The sequence below is a fragment of the Lepus europaeus genome, chromosome 21 (genome assembly GCF_033115175.1).
Source record: "Lepus europaeus isolate LE1 chromosome 21, mLepTim1.pri, whole genome shotgun sequence".
Lineage (NCBI taxonomy): Eukaryota > Metazoa > Chordata > Mammalia > Lagomorpha > Leporidae > Lepus > Lepus europaeus.
In genome coordinates, this window is record NC_084847.1 from 30,523,798 (window position 1) to 30,543,294 (window position 19,497).

Here is a 19,497-nt window from a genome sequence, read left to right on the forward strand (position 1 = left end):
AATAAAAAAAACCCAACATTCAGGTTCTAGGAGTACCTGAAGTCATGGAGAGAGAGAAAGGATTAGAAGGCTTTTTTAGTGAGATACTAGCAGAAAATTTCCCAGGTTTGGAGAAAGACAGAAACATCCTAATACAGGAAGCTCATGGAACCCCTAATAAACATGATCAAAAGAGATCCTCACCACGACACGTCGTAATCAAACTCACCACAGTGAAACATAAAGAAAAGATCCTAAAATGTGCAAGAGAGAAACGCCAGATTACTCTCAGAGGATCTCCAATTAGACTCACAGCTGACTTCTCTTCAGAAACCCTACAAGCTAGGAGAGAATGGCGAGATATAGCCCAGGTGCTAAGAGAGAAAAACTGCCAGCCCAGAATACTATATCCTGCAAAGCTCTCATTTATGAATGAAGGTGAAATAAAGACCTTTCACAGCAAACAGAAATTGAAAGAATTTGTCGCCACTTCTCCAGCCCTGCAAAAGATGCTTAAAGATGTGTTACATACAGAAACACAGAAAAACGGTCACCAATATGAAAGAAGGTAAAGGTAGGAAACCTCACACCAAAAGATCACAGGAATCTCAAGCCACATATTAGAAAGTATCTTTGGCTAATGGCAGGGCAAAGTTACTCCTTCTCAATAGTCTCATTGAATGTTAATGGCTTGAACTGTCCAGTTAAAAGACACCGATTGGCTGATTGGGTTAAGGAACAAAACCCATCCTTTTGCTGCTTACAAGAAACCCATCTATCCAACAATGATCCATACAGGCTGAGAGTGAAAGGCTGGAAAAAGATATACCATGCCAACAGAAATGAAAAGAGAGTGGGCGTAGCCATCTTAATATCGGACAACATAAACTTTACCACAAAAACTGTTAGGAGAGAAAAAGAGGGGCACTATATAATGATTAATGGATCCATTCAACAGAAAGATATAACGATTATCAACGTATATGCACCTAATTACAGGGCACCAGCTTATTTAAAAGACTTGTTAAGGGACTTAAAGGGAGACTTAGACCCCAACACAGTAGTACTGGGGGACTTCAATACTCCACTCTCAGAGATAGACAGATCATCAGGACAGAAGATCAACAAGGAGACAGCAGATTTAAATGACACTATAGCCCAAATGGATCTAACAGATATCTACAGAACATTTCATCCTACATCTAAGGACTTTACATTCTTCTCAGCAGTACATGGAACCTTCTCTAGGATTGACCACATACTAGGCCATAAAGCAAGTCTCAGCAAATTCAAAAGAATTAGAATCATACCATGCAGCTTCTCAGACCACAAAGGAGTCACTGTGTACTTACACCCCATGTGGGATCTGTCCCTAATGTGTCGTCTAAAGCGAAGTGATGCTATAACTAGTACTGAAAGAGTATTTTTATACTATGTGTTTCTGTGTGGGCACAAACTGATGAGGTCTTTACTAATTATATACTGAATTGATCTTCTGTACATAAAGAGAATTGGAAATGAAAAAAAAACAACCAAGTGTTAAAATGGAAATGGCATAGAAAATTAATTAATTTGAAAAAAATTATGTAGGATCTCTGTCTTTAATGTGCTGTACACTGTTATTTAATGCTATAATTAATAATCCAATGGTAGTTTATTCACTTTACGTTGCTATGTGGGCAAAATGTTGAAATCTTTACCTAATATATACTAAACTGATCTTCTGTATACAAAGAGAATTGAAAATGAATCTTTACGTGACTGGAAGGGGAGAGGGAGCGGGAAAGGGGAGGGTTGCGGGCGGGAGGGAAGTTATGGGAGGGGGGAAGCCATTGTAACCCATAAGCTATACTTTGGAAATTTATATTCATAAAAAATAAAAAAAAATAAAAAAAGAAACACTAATTGGTTCCACATGGAGACACCAGCTATACACATTTGTATTTTCTAGGGAAAATCTAGAGGAACTCCGGCAAACAAACATGATATTTCTGTTTGTATAGATGACATTTTATGCACTGCCCGAAGGAAAAGACTTTGCTTTTCTCCAAAACCATTTTTACTGTGATTTTCTCGGTCCATTGCATATAAATTCCACACCGCTTTGTCCGGATATGACTGGATGAAACCAGAAATATCCGGTTGTGTTTTGGCTCACTCAATCCCAGATATTGTGAAAGCCTATGTGTTTGTGTTTTCTGGATATTATCTACGTGCTTTATGGTTTTGAATATTTTTATCAGGGAACATTTAATTTTGTGCTGGGAAACACTAATAGGATCAACATGGAAATATCCGGTTGTGTTTTTGCTAACTCAATCCAAAATATTGTGAAAGCCTCTGTGTTTGTGTTTTCTGGATATTATCGATGGACTTCACTGTTTTGAAGGTTTTTATCTGGGAACATTTAATTTTGTACCATTGAAACACTATTTGGTTCATCATGGGAATACCAGCTCTACACATTAGTATTTTCGAAGGAGAATGCTAGAGGAACTGCGGCAATCAAACATGATATTTCTGTTTGTATCAATGACATTTTATGCACTTGCCTAACGAAAAGAGTTTGCTTTTCTCCAAAACCTTTTTTACTGTGATTTTCTCTGTCCATTGCATTCGAATTCCACACAACTTTGTCTGGATGTTACTGTATGAAACCGGAAATATCGGGTTTTGTTTTGGGTAACTCAATCCCAGATATTGCTGAAGCCTCTGTGTTGTGTATTCCTCATATTATCCATGGACATTATTGTTTTGAATGTTTTTTTATTTGGGAACATTTAATTTTGTGCTTGGAATCACTAATTGCTTCCACATGGAGACACCAGCTCTACACAGTCGTATTTTTTAGGGAGAAAACTAGAGGAACTGCGACAAACAAACATGATATTTCTGTTTGTATAGATGACATTTTATGCACTTGCCTAACGAAAAGACTTTGCTTTTCTCCAAAACTGTTTTTACTGTGATTTTTCGGTCCAAGGCATACAAATTCCAAATCACTTTTTCATGAAATGACTGGATGAAACCGGAAATATCCGGTTTTGTTTTGGCTAACTCTATCCCAGATATTGCTACAGCCTCTGGGTTTCTGTTTTCTGATTATTATCAATCGACTTTGTTATTTTCAATGTTTTTTATCGGTGAACATTTTATTTTGAGCTTGGATACAGTAATTGGTTCCACATGGAGACACCAGCGCTACAAATTCGTATTTTCTAGGGAGAACGCTAGAGGAACTGCGACAAACAAACCTGATATTTCTGTTTGTATACATGACATTTTATGCACTTGCCGAACGAAAAGACTTAGCTTTTCTCCAAAACCATTTTTGCAGTGATTTTCTCGGTCCATTGAATACGAATTCCACACCAGTTTGTCCGGATATGACTGTAAGAAACCGGAAATATCCTGTATTATTTAGGCTAACTCAATCCCAGATATTGCTACAGCCTCTGTGTTTGTGTATTCCTCATATTATCCATGGACTTTATTATTTTGAATGTTTTTTATCAGGCAACATTTAATTTTGTGCTTGGAAACACTAATAGGTTCCACATGGAGACACCAGCTCTACACACTAATATTTTCAAGTAGAAAGCTAGAGGAACTGGGACAAACAAACATGATATTTCTGTTTGTAAAGATGACATTTTATGCACTTGACTAATGAAAAGACTTTGCTTTTCTCCAAAACCATTTTTACTCTGATATTCTCGGTCCATTGAATATGAATTTCACACCACTTTGTGCAGATATGACTGGATGAAACCGGAACTATCCGGTTTTGTTTTGGCTAACTCATTCCCAGATATTGCTACAGCCTCTGTGTTTATGTTTTCAGGTATTATCAATGGACTTTATTGTTTTGAATGTTTTTATCAGGGAACATTTAATTTTGTGCTGGGAAACACTAATTGGTTCCACATGGAGACACCAGCTCTACGCATTCGTATTTAATATGGAGAAATCTATAGGAACTGCGGCAAACAAACATGATATTTCTGTTAGTTTCGATCACATTGTATTCAATTGCCTAACAAAAAGACTTTGCTTTTCTCCAAAACAATTTTACTGTGATTTTCTGGGTCCATTGCATATAAATTCCCTACCACTTTGTCCCCATATGACTGGATGAAACCAGAAATATCCAGTTGTGTTTTGGCTAACTCAACCCGAAATATTGTGAAAGCCTCTGTGTTTGTGTTTTCCAGATATTATCGATGGACTTTATGCTTTTGAATGTTTTTATCAGGGAACATTTAGTTTTATACCTTAGAAACACTAATTGGATCATCATGCGGAAACCAGCTCTACACATTCGTATTTTCTAGGGAGAAAGCTGGAGGAACTGCAGCAAACAAACATGATATTTCTGTTTGTATAGATGACATTGTATGCACTGGCCTAACGAAAAGACTAAGGGTTTCTCCAAAACATTTTTACTGTGATTTTCTCTGTCCATTGCATATGAATTCCACACCACTCTCTGAATATGACAGGATGAAACCAGAAATACCAGGTTGTGTTTTCGCTAACTAAATCCTAACTATTGCTACAGCCTCTGGGTTTATGTTTCTGGATATTATCCATGGACTTTATTGTTTTGAATGTTTTTTCTTCAGGGAACATTTAATTTTGTTATTAGAAACACTAATTTGTTCATCATGGGAACAACAGCTCTACACATTCGTATTTTCTAGGGAGAAAGCTAGAGGAACTGCGACAAACAAAATGATATTTCTGTTTGTATAGATGACATTTTATGTACTTGCCTAACGAAAACACTTTGCTTTTCTCCAAAACCATTTTTACTGTGATTTTCTCGTTCCATTACATACGAATTTCACACCAGTTTGTCCGGATATGACTAGAAGAAACCGGAAATATCAGGTTTTATTTAGGCTAACTCAATCCCAGATATTGCTACAGCCTCTTTATTTGTGTTTCCTGGGTATAATCCATGGACTTTATTGTTTTCAATGTTTTTTATCTGGATAATTTTATTCTGAGCTTGGATACAGTAAATGGTTCCACATGGAGACACCAGCTCTACATATTCGTATCTTCTAGAAGAAAGCTAGAGAATCTGCGACAAAAAAACATGATATTTCTGTTTGTATGGATGACATTTTATGCACTTGCCTAATGAAAAGATTTTGCTTTTCTCCAAAACCATTTTTACTCTGATTTTCTCGATCCATTGCGTACGAATTCCATAACAGTTTTTCCGGATATGATTGCATGAAACCAGAAATATCCGGTTGTGTTTTGGCTATCAGTCTGAAATATTGCTACAGTCTCTGTGTTTGTGTTTTCCTGATATTATCCACGGACTTTATTATTTTGAAAGTTTTTTATCAGGGAACATTTAATTTTGTGCTGGGAAACACTAATTGGTTCCACATGGAGAATGCCAGAGGAACTATGACAAACAAACATGATATTTCTGTTTGTATCTATGACATTTTAAGAACTTGCCTAACAAAAAGACTTTGCTTTTCTCCAAAATCATTTTTACTGTGATTTCTCGGTCCATTGAATACTAATTCCTTACCAGTTTACTGGATATGACTAAATGAAACTAGAAATATCCGGTTGTGTTTTGGCTAACTCAATCCCAGATATTGCTACAGCCTCTGTGTTTGTGTATTCCTTATATTATCCACGGACTTTATTGTTTTGAATATTTTTTATTGGGGAACATTTAATTTAATTTTGTACTTGGAAACACTAATTGCTTCCACATGGAGACAGAAACTCTACACATTTTTATTTTCTAGGGAAAAAGCTATAGGAACTGCGGCAAACAGACATGATATTTCTGTTTGTATAGATGACATTTTATGCACTTGCCTAATGAAAAGCCTTTGCATTTCTCCAAAACCATTTTTACTGTGATTTTCTCAGTCCATCGCATATGAATTCCACACCAGTTTGTCTGGATATGACTAAATGAAACCAGAAATATCCGGTTGTGTTTTGGGTAACTCAATCCGTAATATTGTGAAAGCCTCTGTGTTTGTGTTTTCTGGATATTATCGATGGACTTTATTGCTTTGAATATTTTTATCAGGGAATATTTAATTTTGTACTGTAGAAACACTAATTGGTTCATCATGGGGACACCAGCTCTACACATTCGTATTTTCTAGGGAGAAAGCTAGAGGAACTGTGAAAAACAAACATGATATTTCTGTTTGTATAGATGACATTTTATGCACTTGCCTAACGAAAAGACTTTGCTTTTCTCCAAAACCATTTTTACTGTGATTTTCTCGGTCCATTGCATATGAATTCCACAGCAGTTTGTCCGGATATGACTGGATGATACCAGAAATATCCGCTTTTTTTTGGCTAAATCAATCCAAAATATTGCTACAGCCTCTGGGTTATTTTAATGGATATTACGATGAACTTCAGTGTTTTGAATGTTTTTATCAGCGACGTTTCATTTTGTCCATTGAGACACTAATGTGTTCATCATGGGAACATCAGCTCTACACATTCGTATTTTCTAGGGAGAAAGCTGGAGGAACTGCGGCAAACAAACATGATATTTCTGTTTGTATAGATGACATGTTATGCACTTACCTAATGAAGAGACTTTGCATTTCTCCAAAACCATTTTTACTGTCATTTTCTCGGTCCATTGCATATGAATTCGAAAGACCTTTGTCCGGCTATGACTGGATGAAACCAGAAATATCCGTTTGTGTTTTGGGTAACTCAATCCGAAATATTGCTACAGCCTTTCTGTTTGTGTATTCCTGATATTAACCATGGACCGTATTGTTTTGAATGTTTTTATCAGGGAACATTTTATTTTGTACCGTTGAAACACTAATTGGTTCATCAAGGGAACACCAGCTCTACACTTTCGTATTTTCTATTGAGAAAGCTAGAGGAACTGTGGCAAACAAACATGATATTTCTGTTTGTATACATGACATTTTATGCACTTGCCTAACGAAAGGACTTTGCTTTTCTCCAAAACCATTTTTACTGTGATTTTCTCGGGCCATTGTATACGAATTCCATACCACTTTGTCTGGAGATGACTATATGCAACCGGAAATATCTGGTTTTATTTTGAATAACTCAATCAGAAATATTGTGAAATACTCTGTGTTTGGGTTTTCTGGATATTATCAACGAAATTTATTGTTTTGAATTTTTTTTATCAGGGAACATTTAATTTTGTGCTTGGAAACACTGATTGGTTCCACATGGGGACACCAGCTCTACACATTCGTATTTTCTAGGGAGAAAGCTAGAGGAACTGCGACAAACAAACATGATATTTCTGTTTGAATAGATGACATTTTATGTTCAGTACGAAAGAAAACACTTTGCTTTTCTCCAAAACCATTTGTACTGTCATTTTCACGGTCCATTGCATACGAATTCCATACCAGTTTGTCCGGATATGGCTAGATGAAACTGGAAGTATCCCGTTGTGTTTTGGCAAACTAAATCCCAGATACTGTTACAGCCTCTGTGTTGTGTTTTCTGGATATTATCCATGGACTTAATTGTTTTGAATGTTTTTATCTGGGAATATTTAATTTTGTGCTTGGAAAAAATAATTGGTTCCACATGGAGACACCAGCTCTACACATTCATATTTTCTAGGGAGAAAGCTGGAGGAACTGCGACAAACAAACATGATATTTCTGTTTGCATAATGACATTTTATGCACTTGCCAAACGAAAAGAATTGCTTTTCTCCAAAACCATTTTTACTGTGATTTTCTGGGTCCATTGCATAGGAATTCTACACTTGTTTGTACAGATATGACTGGATGAACCCGGAAATATCCGGTTTTATTTTGCTAACTCAATCCCAGTTATATTTACAGCCTTTGTGTTTGTGTATTCCTGATATTATCCACGGGCTTTATTATTTTGAATGTTTTTTATCAGGGAACATTTAATTTTGTGCTTGGAAACACTAATTGGTTCCACATGGGGACACCAGCTCTACACATTCATATTTTCTAGGGAGAAAGCTAGAGGAACTGTGACAAACAAACATGATATTTCTGTTTTTGTCGATGACATTTTATGCAGTTTCCTAACGAAAAGAATTTGCTTTTCTCCAAAACCATTTTTACTGTGATTTCCTGGTCCATTGAATACGAATTCCGTACCAGTTTACTGGATATGACTGGATGAAACCAGAAATATCCGGTTTTGTTTTTGCTAACTGATTCCCAGATATTGCTACAGCCTCTGTGTTTGTGTATTTCTTGTATTATCAACAGACTTTATTGTTTTGAATGTTTTTATCAGGGAACATTTTATTATGAACCGTTGAAACACTAATTGGTTCATCATGCAGACACCAGCTCTACATATTCGTATTTTCTAGGGAGATAGCTAGAGGAACTGCGGCAAACAAACATGATATTTCTGTTTGTATAGATGACAGTTTATGCACTTGCCTAACAAAAAGTCTTTCCTTTTCTCCAAAACCATTTTTACTGTGATTTTCTCGGTCCATTGCATACGAATTCCACACCATTTTGTCCGGATATGACTGGATGAAACTGGAATTATCTGGTTTTCTTTTGGCTAACTCAATCCCAGATATTGCTACAGCCTCTGTGTTTCTGTTTTCTGGATATTATCAACGGACTTTATTGTTTTGAATGTTTTTTATCGGGGATTATTTAATTTTGTGCTTGGATACAGTAATTGGTGCTACATTAAGACACCAGCTCTACATATTCGTATTTTCTAGGAAGAAAGCTAGAGCAACTGCGGCAAACAGACATGACATTTCTGTTTGTATAGATGACAGTTTATGCACTTGCCTAACGAAAAGACTTTGCTTTTCTCTAGAACAATTTTTATTTTGATTTTCTCGCTCCATTGCATACGGATTCCACACCACTTTTTCCGGGTATGACTGGATGAAACCACAAATATAAGGTTGTGTTTTGGCTAACTCAATGCGTAATATTGTGAAAGATTCTGTGTTTGTGTTTTATACAAATTATCGATGGATTTTATTGTTTTGAATGTTTTTATCAGGGAACATTTAATTTTGTACCGTAGAAACACTGAGTGGTTCATCATGGGGACTCCAGCTCTACACATTCGTATTTTCTAGGGAGAAAGCAATAGGGACTGTGGCAAACAAACATTATATTTCTGTTTGTATAGATGACATTTTATGCACTTGCCTAACAAAAAGACATTGCTTTTCTCCAAACCATTTTTATTCTGATTTTCTCCGTCCATTGCATACGAATTCCAAACCACTTTTACCTGATATGCCTGGATGAAACCAGAAATATCTGGTTGTGTTTTGGCTAACTCAATCCCAGTTATTGCTACAACCTCTGTTTTTTGTGTTTTCTCGATGTTATCGATGGACTTTATTGTTTTGAATATTTTTTATCAGGGAACCTGAATTTTGTGCTTGGGAACACTAATTGGTTCCACGTACAGACACCAGCTCTACACATTCGTATTTTCTAGGGAGAAAGCTACAGGAACTCTCACAAACAAACATATTTCTGTTTATAGAGATGACATTTTATGCACTTGCCTAATGAAAAGACTTTGCTTTTCTCCAAAACCATTTCACTGTGATTTTCTCGGTCCATTGCATACGAATTCCACACTAGTTTGCCCGGATATGACTTGATGAAACCAGAAATATCCTGGTTTTTTTGGTTAACTCAATCTAAAATGTTGTGCAAGACTCTGTGTTTGTGTTTTCTGGACGTTATCGATAGAGTTTATTGTTTTGAATGTTTTTATCAGGGAATATTTAATTTCGTACCGTTGAAACAATAATTGGTTCATCATGGGAACTCCAGCTCTACACATTCGTAATTTCTAGGAAGAAAGCTAGAGGAACTGCGACAAACAAACATGATATTTCTGTTTGTATAGATGACATTTTATGCACTTGCCTAACGAAAAGACTTTGCTTTTCTCCAAAACCATTTTTACTGTGATTTCTCGGTCCATTGCATATGAATTCCATACCAATTTGTCCAGCTATGACTGCATGAAACCGGAAATATCCCGTTTTGTTTGGGCTAACTCATTCCGAAATATTGCTACAGCCCCTGTGTTTGTGTATTCCTGGTATTATCCAGGGACTTTATTGTTTTGAATGTTTTTTATGGGGGACATTTAATTTTGTGCTTAGAAACACAAATTGGTTCCAAATGGAGACACCAGCTCTACACACTCATATTTTCTAGGGATAAAGCTAGAGGAACTGCGACAAACAAACATGATATTTTTATCTCTATAGATGACATTTTATGCACTTTCCTAACGAAAAGACTTTGCTTTTTTCCAAAACCATTTTTACTGTGATTTTCTCAGTCCATTGCATACCAATTCCTAAAACTTTGTCTGGATATGACTGGATGAAACCGGAAATGTCCGGTTGTGTTTTGGCTAACTCAATCCCAGATATTTCTACAACCTCTGTGTTTGTGTTTTATGGATATTATCGATGGACTTTATTGCTTTGAATATTTTTATCAGGGAACATTTAATTTTGTACCGTTGAAACACTAATTGGTTCATCAAGGGGACACCAGTTCTACACATTGTATTTTCTAGGCAAAATCTAGAGGAACTGCGACAAACATGATATTTCTATTTGTGTAGATGACATTTTATGCACTTGCCTAACGAAAAGACTTTGCTTTTCTCCAAAACCATTTTTAATGTGATGTTCTCGGTCCATTGCATACGAATTCCATACCAGTTTGTCCGGATATGACTGGATGAAACCGGAAATATTCGGTTTTGTTTTGGCTAACCTAATCCCAGATATTTCTACAGCCTCTGTGTTTCTGTTTTCTGGATATCATCAACGGATTTTATTGTTTTAATGTTTGTTATCGGGGAACATTTGATTTGGGCTGGGATACAGTAATTGGTTCCACATGGGGACAGCAGCTCTACACAGTCGTTTTTTCTAGGGAGAAAGCTAGAGAAATGACGGCAAACAAACATGATATTTCTGTTTGTATAGTAAACATTTTATGCACTTGCCTTACGAAAAGACTTTGCTTTTCTCCAAAACCATTTTTACTGTGATTTTCTTGGTCCCTTGCATAAAAATCCTATACCACTGTGTTAGGATATGAGTGGATGAAACCAGAAATATCCGGTTGTGTTTTGGCTAACTCAATCCGAAATATTGTGAAAGCCCCTGTGTTTGTGTTTTCTGGATATTATCGATGCACTTTATTGTTTTGAATGTTTTTATCAGGGAACATTTAATTTTGTACCATAGAATCACTAATTGGTTCATCATGGGGATACAAGCTCCAAACATTTGTATTTTCTGAGGAGAAAGCTAGAAGAACTGCGGCAAACAAACATGATATTTCTTTTTCTATAGAAGACATTTTATGCAGTTGCCAAACGAAAAGACTCTGCTTTTCTCCAAAACCATTTTCACTGTAACTTTCTTGGTCCATTGCATACGAATTCCACACCAGTTTGTCCATATATGACTGGATGAACCTGGTAATATGCGGTTTAGTAATGGCTTACTGAATCCAAGATATTGCTACAGCCTCTGTGTTTGTGTTTTCTGGAAATTATCAATGGACTTTATTGTTTTGAATGTTTTTTATAGGGGAACCTTTTATTTTGAGCTTCAATACAGAAATTGGTTCCAAATGCAGACAGCAGCTCTACATATTCATATTTTCTAGGTAGAAAGTTAGAGGAAATGCGACAAACAAACATGATATTTCTGTTTGTATCGATGATATTTTATGCACATGCCTAAAGAAAAGACCTTGCTTTTCTCCAAAACCATTTTTGCTGTGATTTTTTCTGTCCATTTCATACGATTTCCACACCAGTTTGTCTGGATATGACTGGTAAAATCGGAAATATCCGGTTCTGCTTTGGCTAGCTCAATCCGAAATATTGTGAAAGCCTCTCTGTTTGTGTTTTCTGGATATTATCGATGGACTTTATTGTTTTGAATGTTTTTTATCGGGGAACATTTTATTTGAGCTTGGATACACTACTTGGTTCCAGATGGAGACACCAGCTCTACATATTCATATTTTCTAGGGTGAAAGCTAGAGGAACTTCGAAAAACAAAGATAATATTTCTGAGATTATAGACGACATTTTATGAAGTTTCCTAAAGAAAAGACTTTGCTTTTCTCCAAAACCATTTTTACTCTGATTTTCTCAGTCCACTGCATCGGAATTCCACACCACTTTGTCTGGATATGACTGGATGTAACTGGAAATATCCAGTTGTGTTTTGCCTAACTCAGTCCCAGATATTGTTACAGCCTCTGTGTTTTTGTTTTCTGTATATCATCGATGGACTTTATTGCTTTGAATATTTTTATCAGGGAACATTTAATTTTGTACGATTGAAACACAAATTGGTTCATCAAGGGGACACCAGCTCTACACATTCGTATTTTCTAGGCAGAAAGCTAGAGGAACTGCGACAAACAAACATGATATTTCTGTCTGTATAGATGACATTTTATGCACTTGCCTAACGAAAAGACTTTGCTTTTCTCCAAAACCATTTGTACTGTGATTTTCTCAGTCCATTGCATGTGAATTCCACACCAGTTTGTCCAGATATGACTGGATGAAACCAGAAATATCCGGTTGTGTTTTGGCTAACTCCATCCCAGATATAGCTACAGCCTCTGTGTTTGTGTTTTCTGGATATCATCAACGGATTTTATTGTTTTAATATTTGTTATCGGGGAACATTTGATTTTGGACTTGGATACAGTAGTTGGTTCTACATGGGGACAGCAGCTCTACACATTCGTTTTTTCTAGGGAGAAAGCTAGAGTAATGACGGCAAACAAACATGATATTTCTGTTTGTATAGATGACATTTTATGCAGTTGCCTAAGAAAAATACTTTGATTTTCTCCAAAACCATTTTTCCTGTGATTTTCTCGGTCCCTTGCATAAAAATTCCACACCAGTTTGTCCGGATATGACTGGATGAAAAAGGAAATATCCAGTTTTGTTTCGGTTAACTCAATCCCAGATATTGCTACAGCCTCTGTGAATGTTTATTAGTGATATTACTCACGGACTTAATTGTTTTGAATGTTTTTTCTTAGGGAACATTTAATTTTGTGCTTAGGATCACGAATTGTTTCCACATGGAGACACCAACTCTACACATTTGTATTTTCTAGGAAGAAAGCTAGAGGAACTGCGACAAACAAACATGATATTTCTGTTTGTAATGATGACATTTTATGCACTTGCCTTACGAAAAGACTTTGCTTTTCTCCAAAACCATTTTTACTGTGATTTGCTCGATCCATTGCATATGAATTCCCCACCAGTTTGTTCGGATATGACTGGATGAAACCAGAAATATCTGGTTGTGTTTTGGCTAACTCAATCCGAAACATTGTGAAAGCCTCTGTGTTTGTGTTTTCTGGATATTATCGATGCACTTTATTGTTTTGAATGTTTTTATCAGGGAACATTTAATTTTGTACCATAGAAACACTAATTGGTTCATCATGGGGATGCAAGCTCCAAATATTTGTATTTTCCTAGGAGATATCTAGAAGAACTGCGGCAAACAAACATGATATTTCTGTTTCTATAGAGGACATTTTATGCAGTTGCCAAACGAAAAGACTTTGCTTTTCTCCAAAACCATTTTCACTGTAACTTTCTCGGTCCATTGCATACGAATTCCACACCAGTTTGTCCATATATGACTGGATGAACCTGGTAATATGCAGTTTAGTTTTGGCTAACTGAATCCCAGATATTGCTACAGCCTCTGTGTTTGTGTATTTCTTGTATTATCAACAGACTTTATTGTTTTGAATGTTTTTATCAGGGAACATTTAGTTTTGTACCAGAGAAACACTAATTGGTTAATCATGGGGACACCAGCTCTACACATTCGTATTTTCTAGGGAGAAAGTGAGAGGAACTGCGAGAAACAAACATGATATTTCTGTTTGTATAGATGACATTTTATGCACTTGCCTAACGAAAAGACTTTGTTTTTCTAAAAAACCATTTTTACTGTGATTTTCTCGGTCCAAGGCATATGAACTCCACACCATTTTGTCCGGATATGTCTGGATGAAAAAAGAAATATACTGTTGTGTTTTGGCTCACTAAATACCAGATATTGCTACAGCTTCTGTGTTTGTGTTTGTTGGATATTATTGACGGACTTTATTGTTTTGAATGCTTTTATCAGGGAACATTTAATTTGGTACTGTAGAAACACTAATCGGTTCCACATGGATACACCAGTCTACACATTCGTATTTTCTAAGGAGAAAGATAGAGGAACTGTGGCAAACCATATCATATTTCTGTTTGTATAGATGACATTTTAAGCACTTGCCTAATGAAAAGACTTTTCTTTTCTCTAAAACCATTTTTACTGTGATTTTCTCGGTCCATAGCATACGAATTCCACACCACTTTGTCCAGATATGACTGGATGAAACAAGAAATAAATGGTTGTGTTTTGGTTTGCTATATCCCAGATATTGCTACAGCCTCTGTGTTTGTGTTTTTTGGATATTATCGACTGCTTTATTGTTTTGAATGTTTTTATCAGGGAATATTTAATTTTGTGTTGGGAAATACTAATTGGTTCAACATGGAGACACCAGTGTACACATTCGTATTTTCTAGGGAGAAAGTTAGAGGAACTGCGGCAAACAAACATGATATTTCTGTTTTTATAGATGACATTATCTGCACTTGACTAAAGAAAAGACTTTGCTTATCTCTAAAACAATTTCACTGTGATTTTCTCGGTCCATTGCATACGAATTCTACCAAACTTTGTCTGGATATGACTGGATGAAACCAGAAACATCTGGTTCTGTTTTGGCTAACTCAATCCCAGATATTGCTACAGCCTCTGTGTTTGTGTTTTCTGGATATTATCAATGGACTTTCTGGTTTTGAATTTTTTTATCAGGGAAGTATTAATTTTGTGCTGTAAAACATTAATTGGTTCCACATGGAGACAGCAGCACTAAACATTCATATTTTCTAGGGAGAAAGCTAGAGGAACTGCGGTAAACAAACATGATATTTCTTTTTGTATAGATGACATTTTATGCAATGCCTGAAGGAAAATACTTTGCTTTTCTCCAAAACCATTTTTACTGTGATTTTCTCGGTCCATTACATATGAATTCCATCCCATTTTTCTGGATATTACTGGATGAAACCAGAAATATCTGGTTGTGTTTTGGCTTACTATATCCGAGATATTACTACAGCCTTAATGTCTGTGTTTTCTGGATATTATCGATGGATTTTATTGTTTTGAATGTTTTTATTGGGTAAAATTTAATTTTGTGCTTGGAAACACTAATTGGTTCCACATGGAGACACCAGCTCTACACATTCATATTTTCTAGGGAGAAATCTGGAGGAACTGCGGCAAACAAACATGATATTTCTGTTTGTATAGATGACATTTTATGCACTTGCCTAACGAAAATATTTTGTTTTTCTCAAAAACCATTTTTACTGTGATTTTCTCGGTCCAAGGCATATGAACTCCACACCATTTTGTCCGGATATGACTGGATGAAAAAAGAAATATACTGTTGTGTTTTGGCTCACTAAATACCAGATATTGCTACAGCTTCTGTGTTTGTGTTTGCTGGATATTATCGACGGACTTTATTTTTTTGAATGCTTTTTCAGGGAACAATTAATTTGGTACCGTAGAAACACTAATTGGTTCAAAATGGATACACCAGTCTACACATTCATATTTTCTAAGGAGAAAGCTAGAGGAACTGCGGCAAACAAATATCATATTTCTGTTTGTATAGATGACATTTTATGCACTTGCCTAATGAAAAGATTTTGCTTTTCTCCAACACCACTTGTACTGTGATTTTCTCGGTCCATTACATACTTATTCCACACCAGTTTGTCCGGATATGACTGGATGAAACCAGAAATATCCGGTTATGTTTTGGCTAACTCAATCAGAAATATTGCTACAGCCTCTGGTTTTATGTTTCTGGATATTATCGATGGACTTTATTGTTTTGAATGTTTTTATCAGGAAACATTTAATTTTGTACCGTTGAAATACTAATTGGTTCATCATGGGAACAACAGCTCTACAGATTCGTATTTTCTAGGGAGAATTCTGGAGGAATTGTGGCAAACAAACATGATATTTCTGTTTGTATCGATGACATTTTATGCACTTGCCTAACGAAAACACTTTGTTTTTCTCCAAAACCATTTTACTGTGATTTTCTCGGTCCATTGCATACGAATTCCACACCAGTATGCTGGATATGAATGGATGAAACTGGAAATATCCGGTTGTGGTTTGGCTAACTCAATCCCAGATATTGCTACAGCCTCTGTGTTTGTGTTTTCCTGATAGTATCAACGGACTTTACTGTTTTGAATGTTTTTTCTCAGGGAACATTTAATTTTGTGCTTGGAAACATTAATTGGTTCCACATGGACACACAAGCTCTACACATTTGTATTTTCTAGGGAGAAAGCAAGAGAAACTGCGACAAACAATCATGATATTTCTGTTTGTATAGATGACATTTTATGCACTTGCCTAAAGAAAAGACTTTGCTTTTCTCCAAAACCATTTTTGCTGTGATTTTCTCGGTTCATTGCATACGAACTGCACACCACTTTGTCCGGATATGACTGGATGTAACCAGAAATATCCGGTTTTGTTTTTGCTAACTCAATCTGAAAAATTGCTACAGCCTCTGTGTTTGTGTATTCCTGATATTATCCATGGACTTTGTTGTTTTGAATGTTTTTTATCAGGGAACATTTAATTTTGTGCTTGGAAACATTAATTGGTTCCACATGGACACACAAGCTCTACACATTTGTATTTTCTAGGGAGAAAGCAAGAGAAACTGCGACAAACAATCATGATATTTCTTTTTGTATAGATGACATTTTATGCACTTGCCTAACCAAAACACTTTGCTTTTCTCCAAAACCATTTTTACTGTGATTTTCTCGGTCCATTGCATACGAATTCCACACCAGTATGCTGGATATGAATGGATGAAACTGGAAATATCCGGTTGTGTTTTGGCTAACTCCATCCCAGATATTGCTACAGCCTCTGTGTTTGTGTTTTCAGGATAGTATCAACGGACTTTACTGTTTTGAATGTTTTTTATCAGGGAACATTTTATTTTGAACTTGGAAACACTAGTTAGTTCCACATGGAGACACCAGCTCTACACATTCGAATTTTCTAGGGAGAAATCTGGAGGAACTGCGGCAAACAAACATGACATTTCTGTTTGTATAGATGACGTTTTATGCACTTGCCTAATGAAAAGAATTTGCTTTTCTCCAAAACCATTTTTACTCTGATTTTCTCAAAACATTGCATACGAATTCCACACCATTTTGTCCGGATATGACTGGATCAAAGGGGAAATATCCATTTTGTTTTGGCTAACTCAATCCCAAATATTGCGACAGCCTCTGTGTTTGTGTTTTCTGGATATTATCGAAGGACTTTATTGTTTTGAATGTTTTTTTATCAGGGAACATTTAATTTTGTACTGGGAAACTCTAATTGGTTCCACATGGAGACACCAGCTCTACACATACGTATTTTCTAGGAGAAAGCTGGAAGAACTGCGACAAAGAAACATGATATTTCTGTTTGTATACATGACATTTTGTGCACTTGTCTAACGAAAAGACTTTGCTTTATTCCAAAACCATTTTTGCTATGATTTGCTTGGTCTATTGCATACAAATTCCACAGCACTTTGTTCGGATATGACTGGATGAAACCGGAAATATCCGGTTTTGTTTTGGCTAACTCAATCCCAGATATTGCCACAGCCCCTGTGTTTGTGTTTTCTAGATATTATCAATGGTCATTATTGTTTTGAATTTTTTTTTAATCAGGGAGCATTTAATTTTGTACTGGGAAACAATCACTGTTTCCATATGCAGAAACCAGTTTTTCCTATTCCAGTATTCTAGGGCAAAAACTAGAGGAACTGCGGCAAGCAAACATGATATTTCTGTTTGTATACATGACATTTTATGCACTTGCCTAAAAAAAGACTTTGCTTTTCTCCAAAATCATTTTTACTGTGATTTGCTTGGTCTATTGCATACAAATTCCACACCACTTTGTCCAGATATGACTGGATGCAACCGGAAATATCCGGTTTTGTTTTGGCTAACTCAATCCCAGATATTGCCACAGCCCCTGTGTTTGTGTTTTCTGGATATTATCAATAGTCATTATTGTTTTGAACATTTTTTTAAATCACGGAACATTTAAATTTGTACTGGGAAACAATCACTGGTTCCACATGCAGAAACCAGTTCTTCCTATTTGTGTATTTTAGGGAGAAAACTAGAGGAACTCCGGCAAACAAACATGATATTTCTGTTTGTATACATGACATTTTATGCACTTTCCTAATGAAAAGACTTTGCTTTTCTCCAAAACCATTTTATACTATGATTTTCTATGTCCATTGCATAGGAATTCCACAGCACTTTGTTCCAATATGACTGGATGAAACCGGAAATATCCGGTTTTGTTTTGGCTAACTCAATCCCAGATTGCCACAGCCTCTGTGTTTGTGTTTTCTGGATATTATCAATGGTCATTATTGTTTTGAAAGTTTTTTTTTCTCAGGGAACATTTAATTTAGTAATGGGAAACACTCAGTGGTTCCACATGGAGACAACAGCTCTACACATTCATATTTTCCAGGAGAAAGCTAGAGGAACTGCGGCAAACAAACATGATATTTCTGTTTGTATACATGACATTTTATGCACTTGCCTAAAGAAAGGACTTTGCTTTTCTCCAAAACCATTGTTACTGTGATTTGCTTGGTCTATTGCATACAAATTCCACACCACTTTGTCCGGATATGACTGCATGAAACCGGAAATATCGGGTTTTGTTTTGGCTAACTCAATCCCAGATTGCCACAGCCTCTGTGTTTGTGTTTTCTGGATATTATCAATGGTCATTATTATTTTGATTATTTTTTATCAGGGAACATTTAATTTTGTACTGGGAAACTCTAATTGGTTCCACATGGAGACACCAGCTCTACACATTCGTATTTTCTAAGCGAGAAACTAGAGGAACTGCGGCAACAAACATGATATTTCTGTTTGTATAGATGGCATTTTATGCACTTGCCTAACGAAAAGACTTTGCTTTTCTCCAAAACCATTTTTACTAGGATTTGCTTAGTCTATTGCATACAAATTCCACACCACTTTGTCCGGATATGACTGCATGAAACCGGAAATATCCAGTTTTGTTTTGGCTAACTCAATCCCAGATTGCCACAGCCTCTGTGTTTGTGTTTTCTAGATATTATCAATGGTCATTATTGTTTTGAAAGTTTTTTTCTAATCAAGGATCATTTAATTGTGTACTGGGAAACACTCAGTGGTTAAAAAATGGAGACACCAGCTCTGCATATTCGTATTTTCTAAGCGAGAAAGCTAGAG